Source organism: Hevea brasiliensis, chromosome 16 (genome assembly GCF_030052815.1).
Source record: "Hevea brasiliensis isolate MT/VB/25A 57/8 chromosome 16, ASM3005281v1, whole genome shotgun sequence".
Classification (NCBI taxonomy): domain Eukaryota; kingdom Viridiplantae; phylum Streptophyta; class Magnoliopsida; order Malpighiales; family Euphorbiaceae; genus Hevea; species Hevea brasiliensis.
The window spans coordinates 26,077,812-26,089,394 of record NC_079508.1 but is presented as its reverse complement, the minus strand read 5'-3'; the positions used below and the strand labels follow the sequence as shown (position 1 = coordinate 26,089,394).

The following is an 11,583-nucleotide window of genomic DNA, read 5'->3' as shown; positions in this document are numbered from 1 at the left end:
TCCCATAACTCAGATTGGGATGATCTCGCCATCCTGGATTATAGGTACTAGAAAAGGGATCATACCGGCGTTGTGGCTGTCCATAATGTCCTACTACAATAGCATGTTGCATTGATTCATCCTTTTATAACGCAGGACACATATCAGTAGCATGACCCGAACCTGAACAAATTCCACATACCTTAATAGTTTGCATATTCCCTACAGCCAACTGCCTCACCAAAGAAGTTAAATCAGAAATTTATTTCTCAAGATTAGATGTACTTACCTCATTAACCTTCATGGGTGTGTGATCCATTCTCATTCCAAACTATTGAGAATTTGCTGCCATGTTAGCAATCAGCCTCCTTGCCTCTTCTAATGTCTTGTCAACCAAAGCTCCTCCACTAGCAGCATCTATCATATTACGGTCCATTGGTAGTAGTCCCTCATAGAAATATTGAATCAATAGCTGCTCACATATTTGATGATGGGGATAGCTTGCACACAGCTTCTTAAATCTCTCCCAATACTCATACAAACTCTCTCCATTGTACTGCTGGATGCCACAAATTTCTTTTCTTATGTTGGCAGCACTGGAAGCAGGAAAATACTTCTCCAAAAATATCTGCTTCATCCCATTCCATGAGTTCACAGATCCACAAGGAAGGTAATACAACCAATCCTTAGCTGTGCCCTCCAGTGAGAAAGGGAAAGCCCGAAGCTTGATCTGATCCTCTGAAACTCCTTGAGGTTTCATGCTGGAACACACGACATGAAATTCCTTTAGATGCTTATGTGGATCCTCACCTGCAAGACCATGAAACTTAGGCAACAAATGGATTCGTCCAGATTTCAACTCAAAAGCAATATTTAAAGCAGGGTATTTAATACACAAAGATTATTGGTTTAGATCAGGAGCAGCCAACTCTTTCAATTCCGAATCCGAACTTAGCTCCTTCGGAGATTGGACTCCTTCAGATGTACTCGGAATCTGCCTAGCTTGCTTAGCCAATTTTCTCAACTGTTTAGCTATTTTTTCTACTTCTGGATTAAAGATCAACTCACCAGATTGAGAAGTTCTTGTCATAAATAAAGAGAAATCAAAGTAAAAACAGAAAAATGCCTCAAAGCCCTAGAAAACAATAGAATTTAGCCTCAAGAAGGTGGGGCCAAAGAATCCTATGGATTGATTGGTCTTGATCAGAGCGTCGTTTCCTTCAAAATAGGTATGGGCCGCCCTCCAAATTCAACCAAAATTCTTAATGAATAGTAACACCGTAAATTTTTTTTTCAAAAACCTAAAAATAACAGCACTTCACAAACAAAATTAATAACAAAATACCCTAACACTAAAAACACAAAATCCAATAAATTTCAGTCCCCGGCAACGACGTTAAAATTCTTGATGGTTGTCGAATCCACCAGAAATTAAATTAACTGAAATCACCAATTATGAAATATTTTCTGCAATAAGTGGTAAGTCCAGGTTGAACCCTCGAGACTGAATTATTAAATTTCATGCACTTGTGTAATGGAAAAAAGAAAAAAATGTTGGGGAGGGGGGTAATTCACAATCCAAAGACGAAATCAAAAATCGAAAATTAAGATCTAAAATTAAATAAGAAAGTCTCGAATTAAACAAACTTTAGTCCAATGTAATTCGCATTCAAATGCATTGATTCGATCATAGACAAAAGAAATACAATTATATCTTATTGAATACTTAATGTAGATTTACCAAATAGCGAGGTAAACCCCTGACTTCCTTATACTCATCAATTCGAGCCCAGCACTCTTGTTGACTCTAATTATTAACTAAATTGGTATTAAGCAATCCTCATCAAATTAATAACTGCTTTAAGAATAGGAAGTAGTTAAGCTGAACAACAATCTATGAAGCATAAATCATTTAATTCACCCTGTTGTTTCCTTAGGTTATTATCAAAAATTGGGATCATAATCAATAAAACCTAATTGCTTAATAAAACCTAAACCTTAGGTTACACAATAATTACGGATTATGAAGATGAACTAGCAATTGATCACATCAAACAATTAACTACTAGGCCTTTCTAGCAAATCATTCAATAGATTAAAGACAATAAAATCAGAAAACACTAGATATTGAAAAAGACATAAATTAAATTGAGAACCTGGTCTCACAAATCAAGTAAAAGAACTTGAATCCCTTGAACTGAATTAAAAACTTAGCCACTCATGTTCATGGCTTACGGAAAATTAAAGAAGAAAAAGAAGAATTCTCAAAGAAGAATGGAGAGGCTGCTGGATTTTGGTTCTGAAGGTTTGTAGGCGTCTGAATGTTGTATTTTCTATTTATAATAAATGGTCTAGGTTAGGTTTTTAGAGTCTCTGTCAAAAACTGCAACTGGAGCAAAATCAGGAAACTGACTGTCGACAGATACACGGCCTGTGTATCACTACACGGCCCAGGGCCGTGTAACTTACTGGAGCTAAATTTGTATGTTTCGTATTGGCACAGAAAGTTACACGGGTCAAGTTACATGGCCCGTGTACTTTGTTTCTTTCTCAGTTCTCTAGATTTCTTCTGGCAGAATGTTACACGGGTCCATGGTTATGCTTACAAGACCCGTGTACTTTGTATCAACAATGCTTCTCAATCATTCGATCTTTCCAAGCTTCCTTCCACACTTCTATGTTTTGGGACTTCATCAAAACCCTAAAAAATACAGAAAGAGTTAGATTAATGCAAATGCTAACAATTTCTCCATTTAACACAATTATTCCAACAACGCTCTAAACATATGCCTAATTGATAATTATACTTTAATCAACTAAATTAGGCATAAAGATACCCTAGAAACACTCAATGTGATGGAAGTAAAATTAATAAATTATGCACTTATCAAATTCCCCCACACTTATTCCATGCTTATCCTCAAGCATGACTTAAATTCTCAATCAACTCCAGTTAGAAGTTCCATACCTTCACCTTATCACAACATTCTCTAACAAAAGATTAAAAGTTTGAAAGAAGAGGAAAGTAAGGTAATAACCATCACAAAAAATTCCATCAACACCATACCAATATATCAACAATTTTCCAACACAAAACAAAAGGCTTGAAATCAATTAAGCTCACACAATTAAAGTTCCATAAAATTTTAAATCAATACATACCAAAACACAAGGTTAATTTATGAAGGCACAATAATTACAGCTCTTTGCAAATCTTAGGGGAGATAGAAATTCCTTTTCTTTTTTATTTGAAATTGGTACTTCTCTTTTGTCACACAATTATAGTTAGATTAGAGCATTGAATTTCAAAAATTTCTTCTAGGGTTTCATGCATCATGCCACATCTATTATGTGCCTAATTAATTTCAATGCTCAATTGTATATTAAAACACTTTTAATATGTATTAGGATCTATGTTTGTGTTAGTAGTATGCCCTTGAGCATATCATTTAGTATGTATCTTGTACATGTTTTATTAATAAAATGCATTTTCACTTTTCCGTTTACATAATATATTTATGTGTAATAGAAAAGGTCCATTGATATTTTGTTAGAAATTCTATTCTTAAGTTGTTAAGAATATGAGTGACAGTATTTCTAGCACAAAGTATCATAAATAGGTTCACAATTGAGGATACTTCACAATAAGGACATGACTTATCCAAAAAGATTGTAATCATGTTTCTTCCCAAGTTATTTATATGAGATGTAAACAAGCTTATTTACATCTCATTTAAGTAACTTGGGAAACTTATTTACATCTCATACCAATAACTTGGGAACAAACATGATTACAATCTTTTTGGATAAGTCATGTCCTTATTGTGAAGTATCCTCGATTGTGAACCTATTTATGATAATTTGTGCTAGAAATACTGTCACTCATATTCTTAACAAATTAAGAATAGAATTTCTAACAAAATATCAATGGACCTTTTCTATTACACATAAATATATTATGTAAACGGAAAAGTGAAAATGCATTTTATTAATAAAACATGTACAAGATACATACTTAATGATATGCTCTAGGGCATACTACTAACAATCTCCCACTAGCACTAGAGCCATTCATTACAATACCTTAGACCCATCTTCTCAAGATGTCAGTCTAACTAAGCTTGTGATAAAGGCTTAGTGAATGGATCAGCTGGATTTTTCAGCTGATGCTATTTTCTGCATGGCTATATCACCTTGCCCAACTATCTCTCTGATAATGTGGTAGCGCATTTCTATGTATTTAGATTTCTAGTAAGACCGGAGTTCCTTATATCCAAACAGCTTCTTTTGCAGCATCTGATGCAGCAATATACTCAGCCTCAGTAGTGGAATCAGCAGTCGTACTCTGTTTGGAACTCTTCCAACTGACTGCACTTCCATTACAAATGAACACAAACCTAGAGATAGATTTTCTATCATCGATATCTGATTGGAAATTAGAATCAGTATAACCATCCAATTGCAAGTCTCCACCTCCATATATCAAGAATAAATCCTTAGTTCTTCTCAAGTAATTAAGGATATTCTTAACAGCTATCTAGTGTTCCAAACCTGGATTGGATTGATACCTGCTAGTCAAACTAACAACATATGCGATATCCAGCCTAGTACACAACATTGCATACATCAAACTTCCAATAGCCGAAGCATATGGAATTCTGGTCATTTTATCTCTTTCTTCAGGTGTCTTTGGAGACATCTCTTTAAAAAGATGGATACTATGTCTCACTAGTAACAATCCTCTCTTGGAATCAAGCATGTTAAACCTCTTTAACACCTTTTCTAAGTATAGACTTTGGGATAAACCAATTATTCTTTTCACTCTATCTCTATAGATGCGAATCCCAATAATATAGGTTGCCTCCCCTAAGTCTTTCATGGAGAATGTATTTGACAACCATACCTTTACAGTTGTCAACATACCTGTGTCATTACCCATCAACAAAATGTCATCCACATATAAGACAAGGAAAGTGATAGCATTGTCACTAACCTTCTTATATACACATGGCTCATCCTCATTTTTGATAAAATCAAATGACTTAATGGCTTCATCAAAACGGATGTTCCAACTCCTCGAAGCTTGTTTCAACACATAAATGGATCGCTTTAGCTTGCGCACTTTGGAACCATCTTGGGATTCAAAAGCCCCTTGGTTGTTCCATGAAAATGTTTTCTTCAATGTATCCATTGAGAAAAGCTATTTTGACATCCATCTGCCAAATCTCATAATCATAGTGTGCAGCTATTGCTAATAGAATCCTAATTGATTTAAGCATGGCAACAGGTGAGAAAGTATCCTCATAGTCGATTCTTTGCCTTTGGCGAAACCCTTTCGCTACTAGCCTTGCCTCATAGGTCTCTGCCTTTCCATCAAAACCAATTTTCTTCTTGAAAACCCATTTGTTTCCTATAGGGACAATACCTTCAGGTGGGTCAACAAGATCCCAAACTTAATTCTTATACATGGAATCAATCTCGGATTTCATAGCATTAATCCATTTTGAAGAGCCTATATCTGATATAGCTTCTTCATAGGTAAGTGGATCATCTCCATGATCTACTTCTTCATGAGTAGACAACTCTTGTTATTCTTAATAAAAGAAACCATATCTCACTGGTGGGTGAGATACCCTAGTTGTTCTATGAGGAACAGCTGTAGATGTTTCATCAATAGGTGTAGGTTGACTAGATGGATCTATATCCATCTGATCTGTTGGTTGGTCAGAATTCTTCAATTTTAACTCTATTTGCCTTCCTTTGCCTCCTTCTTGAACAATAGTTTGTTCAAGAAATGTGGCATCTCTACTTATCACAACCTTTTGTGAAGTACGAAAATAAAAATAATATCCAAAACTATCTTTTGGATATCCAATAAATCGACTTTTTTTTGATCTGGTTTCCAATTTATCAGTGTTCAGCTTTTTGATATAAGCTGGACAACCCCAAATCTTAACATGCTTAAGACTTGGTTGTCTTCCATGCCATATCTCATAAGGTGTGGAAGATACTGATTTTGATGGAATCCTATTCAGAATATACAAAGTTGATTCTAATGCGAATCCCCAAAAGGAGATTGGCATATCAGTATAGCTCATCATACTACGTACCATATCCAATAAGGTACAATTTATCCTTTCAGATACACCATTCAGCTGTGGCGTTCCTGGAGGAGTCAGCTGGGAAACAATGCCATGCTCTCTCAAGTATTCATCAAATTCAGTACTTAAATATTCACCTCCACGATCTGATCGAAGAGCTTTAATACTCTTTCTTGTTTGATTTTCTACTTCAGATTTAGATTCTTTGAACTTTTCAAAAGATTCATGTTTGTATTTCATCAAATACAAATACCCAAACCTTGATTTATCATCAGTAAAGGTAATAAAGTAATGAAAACTGCCTCTAGCCATTTCCTTAAATGGACCACATACATCACTATCTATTAGCTCCAAAATATTTTCAGCCCTTAGCCCTTGTCCAACAAAGGGTGATCTAGTCATTTTGCCTTGAAGACAAGATTCACAAGTTGGAGTAGGCTCAAAGCCCAATGAGGATAAAATCTCCATTTTCTCCAATTTTGCAATCCTATCTTTTGCAACATGACATAACCTTAAGTGCCAAATATATTTTGAGCTTGAGTTGGTTTTCACCATGGCATTGCATTCTTTTAGATTGTTATACTTTGTCCAGTGGAAACACTTTCTTACTGGCAATGGAAACACTTTCCTGTTGCCAATGGAAACACTTTCCTGTTGGCAGTGGAAACACTTTGTCTTTCTGTTTAGCTATTTTCTTAGAAGGACTAGGAATCTGAGATTTCTTTTTCTTATTGCCCTTCTTCTTGTTGGACTTTCCAGTAGAAGAAGATGCAATCAAAGCTACCTCTTTTCCTTTATTGCCCGGCATATTCTTTTGGGCAATAACCAGTATGTTGAGTAAATCAGCTAAGGTGCATTCCTGTTTAGTCATATGGAAATTTGTCACAAAATTTCCAAAAGACATAGGAAGGGACTGAAGGATCAAATTCGTCTGTAGTTGGAAATCCATGTTGAAGTCAAGATTTTCCAACTGCTGAATCAGCCGAATCATCTTGTGGACAGGATCCCCAACATACTGTCCCTCAGACATCTTTATACGGAATAGTTGTCTAGATATCTCATACCTAGCATTCCTGTTGTGCTCACCATACAACTCTTGTAGGTGAAGGAGGATCTCACACGCACTCTGCAAGTTCTCATGTTGCTTCTGTAACTCATTACTCATGGAAGCAAGCATGCAACACTTAGCTCTCATATCATGCTCCTTCCACTTGTCCAAAGTTTCATGCTCCTCTTGAGTAGCCTCTAGAGGTAAGGGACCAGGAACATTTGAATATAGAACATATCCTATATGTTCAAGGTTCAGGAGAAGTTTCAAATTTCTTAGCCAATCAGAGAGATTAGGTCCTGTCAACCTATTGCGATTAAGTATGCTTACAAGGATATTGGATGGTGGTGGTTGTTCTGTGCTCATTATTATCAGAAAATTAATTGTAGAAATAACCAAATTAATTAGTAAATGTATCATGTAATTAACCAAAAATGATTATGGTCTTTTAATCAAATTGGTCCTCCCACTAACTTAGCGAATCTTACACTTCCAAAGTAGAAAACGAAAATCCAAGTTGGATGGATTTCTAGTGGGTGATTGAATTCTTATAATTCTATTGATCATCCTCAGGTACATCCGTTATTGGAATTATAATAAACTATAAGTGAGCAACTCCTTGCCCATCACATCTCATGTGAGGTTCAATCCTTTACCTAGCCCCTAATGCTCAAAATCTCAGGTACATCCATTATTGACTTTTCTTGCATTAGTTAAGTTGATCCCATTGAGCCAGTAATTATGCAAATAATTTTAATGTCCTTAGGTACATCCAATATTGGCCACCAAACCATTTACATATTTACAACATCCCATGCTTAACAATTATTCTTAAGAATATCTCTTAAATTAATTGCATCTTATACAACTATTTAAAATTTCTTAAAATAATTGCCCTAATGGAGGGCCCATGTTATAATTACTTTAATTATAGCATATCCAACTTAATCATTTGTTTGGAAGATTTTATGGTCATCCTAATTACTATTAAGGTCTCAATTTGCACATTATCTATTTAGCATGCATATATCATATAATTGCATACATTCCCATACATCTCATGCATTCATGGATAAACAGAAAATATGGCATGATCATGGACTTTCTAAGGGATTCAATTCTAAGCCACCAAGAATTGAATCAGGGCATTCCTAGGTGCATTTCATTCATTCATTTTATAAGAGTTGCTGAAGGAGTACAAAATCAACACTTGATCTTGAATTCCTCCCACTGGTCCCACCAATGCTCTTGACCTCCTTAAACTTCTTGTAATCCAATATTACATAGTAATCCTTGGCATACTAAGGTGAATTTACAAGAACTTAAATAAATGAAATTACAACCCAAAAATTATTATAACCTTAATAATACATGCCCAAAAATAAATTAAAATAAATTAATTTAAATTGCAATCCCAAAGAAACATAAAAGAATAAATCCAATCACATTGGTCTTTTATAGTCCATGATCATCCATCATGCATATCACTATTTAACAATTAAATAAACATACATACTTAAATTAAATTAAATATCTTATATTCAACTTAACAATCCAGATTTGAATATGATTCAAATAAATTTAAAAATTCAGATTTGCATCTCATTCAAACAAATTTAAAAAATTCAGATTTGAATCACATTCAAACAACCTTAAAAATTCAGATTTGAATCACATTCAAACATTTTTTCAAAAATCAGATCTGAATATTATTCAATCAACTTTAAAATATTAGATTTAAATATGATTCAAACAACTTTAAAAATTCAGATTTGAATCACATTCAAACAACTTTTAAAATTCAGTTTTGAATCACATTCAAACAATTTTTAAAATTCTGATTTGAATCATAATTTAATTGTGTGATTAAAATTACTAATTAAACACTTTAATTAGTCAAACAATAGGCCTTAGATCATACAACAATTGCAAAATTAAAAGCCAAACCTTGAACCACCCATGGAAGCTAAACCATGCGCACCATTGATGGTGTTTTTGAAGCATGCCGCCAAACCTACATTGCAACCAGCAATGGATAAATCATCTCATGATCATATCACACAATTAAATCATATAATCAAAAATCTAAATGGCAAATATAGTGGCTCTGATACCAATTGAAGGAATGGAAGCATGAAAAACATAAGTTTATACCATTGAATTCAAAAATTTTCACCTAGGGTCACATGCATCATGCAAGATTTATTTTTATCTATTTGATTTCAATGATAAACAACATATTAAAACTCTTTTAATATATTTTTGAATCTGTATTTGCCATTTAAGATTTTTTAAATTAATCAGATTAATTTTAGAATACTAGATTAAATCAAGAACGATTACACCAACCTCTTGATGCACTGCAGCGTGTTTGTGCCTTTGAGATTCGTCTTCAGGACACCAAATGTTGTCCCTCTAGCTTGTCCACACCAAGAACACCTATGGCAGCCCTTGAACAACTTATAAAGCTTTTTCTATTAATTAGAAAATCAAGTTCTGCCTTTTAAGAGATTAGAGATGTAAACAGAACACTAGAAACAATTTCTGGTGTTCTGTTTTCAAGAGATTGATGGCTAATCTCTTTGAATTGATGAGAGATGAAGAAGAAGAGATGGAGAGCCTCAAAATGGCGCGACCAAGGAGGAGTGGCTGTTGGTTGTCTTATTTTTAATTCATAACAACACTTAAATAGCTAGGTCAACATATTAAACCCTTGCCACATGTCACCCTCTGATTAGCTCTAGGTTTAAGTGACCCAATCACATTGTGCCAAGGGTCAAACCTATATTTAATCTTAATTTTAATCATCTTACATGATTAAAAAACATTTGGCAAGCTAATATGTAATCCCATGTGTCACCATCTCATGGTGCCACGTGTCATACTGTGAAATGACCAAAATGCCCTTGTGTCTTAATTTTGAGTTCTTAACCCAAAATAATTATTTCTCTTCTTCTAATTAATTTATAACAAATACAAATTAATTAATTAATCTCTATTAATTAATTTCTCATTAATTAAATTCATATTTAAACACTTTAAATATAAATTTAACTTATACTATACATCCAATAATCTAGATTTGGTTTCAAGTCATGCTAGGGACTTTGCAATTCAATTGCAAACCAAACCTATTTAATTAATCAATTAAACCCTTTAATTAATTAATTAAATCATATTTAATTAGGTGATAACTTGTGTATGTGTGTGACTTACTAGGCTCATCACTAATCGGCAATGAGACATGATATCAACTCTTAATATCATCAGAACTCTTTCTTACCATAAATGATTTCTCTAAATCATTTTATGAACCTCATAGACCATGGTTAACACCTAGCATAACATGCCATGGCCACCCAATTAGTAATAAGGTTTATCTTAAATGAACCTATAATCATATGTTACCATGCACTAGAATCTCTCTGTTACAAAATCCCAACTCAAGTTGGAGTCATGGTTTATGTCAAACTCCATTTGCTATGAATATTATGTTCTCTTTTAATTCCAGTTCTTCATTAAAAAGATTTTTGTCATCAGAAACTCTTTTCTGAATAAATCTATCTGTCCTGGCCAGGAACTTGAAACATCAAGAATAATTAAATGAACATAGGATTTTATCTCTATTTACTTAGAGGAACAGATTCCATCTTGATCAACACCTACCTGCATATATAACTAGTAGGAGCCAACACATGCCCATATACCCATACACAGTACAAGTATGAAAGCAGTATCAAACTCAAACTACCTATATGCAAGATAACTATGCTATCTCAGGTCTAAAGATTATATGCACTGATATGATTTATGACAAAACATTGACAAGAGTAAACTCCATGTGCATGTCATAAATGTCACTGGTTCGGCCTACTTATCATTTATAAGTGCCTATCATGTTTGCTATATGGCATGAGACTCACCACTCCATCTTATTTATATCTCATATAAATAACTTAGTAACAAACATGAATACAATCTTTCTGGAAAAGTCATGTCCTTATTATGAAGTATCCTCGATTGTGAACCTATTTATGATACTTTGGGTTAGAAATATTGTCACTCATAATCTTAACAACTTAAGAATAATATTTCTAATAAAATATCAATAGACCTTTTCTATTACACATAAATATCTAATGTAAACGGAAAAGTAGAAATGCCTTTTATTAATAAAACATGTACAAGATACATACTAAATGATATGCTCTAGGGCATACTACTAACAATATCATGCTCCTTCCACTTGTCCAAAGTTTCATGTTCCTCTTGTGTGGCCTTTGGAGGTAAGGGACCAAGAACCTGTGAGTCTAGAACATATCCAATATGTTCAAGATTTAGGACAAGTTTCAAATTTCTTAGCCAATCAGACAGATTAGGTCCTGTAAACCTATTGCGATCAAGTATGCTTGCAAGGATATTGGAGAGTGGTGTTTGTTTTGTGCTCATTATTAT

General features: G+C 33.9%; 1 non-coding gene across 1 annotated transcript; it reads left to right on the top strand.

The window, feature by feature from the left end:
• The first annotated feature begins 461 nt into the window (after positions 1-461).
• Positions 462-568, top strand: LOC131175122 (small nucleolar RNA R71). The gene has a single exon (XR_009145283.1). It is a non-coding gene; the product is annotated as a small nucleolar RNA R71 (small nucleolar RNA).
• The last annotated feature ends 11,015 nt before the right edge of the window (positions 569-11,583 follow it).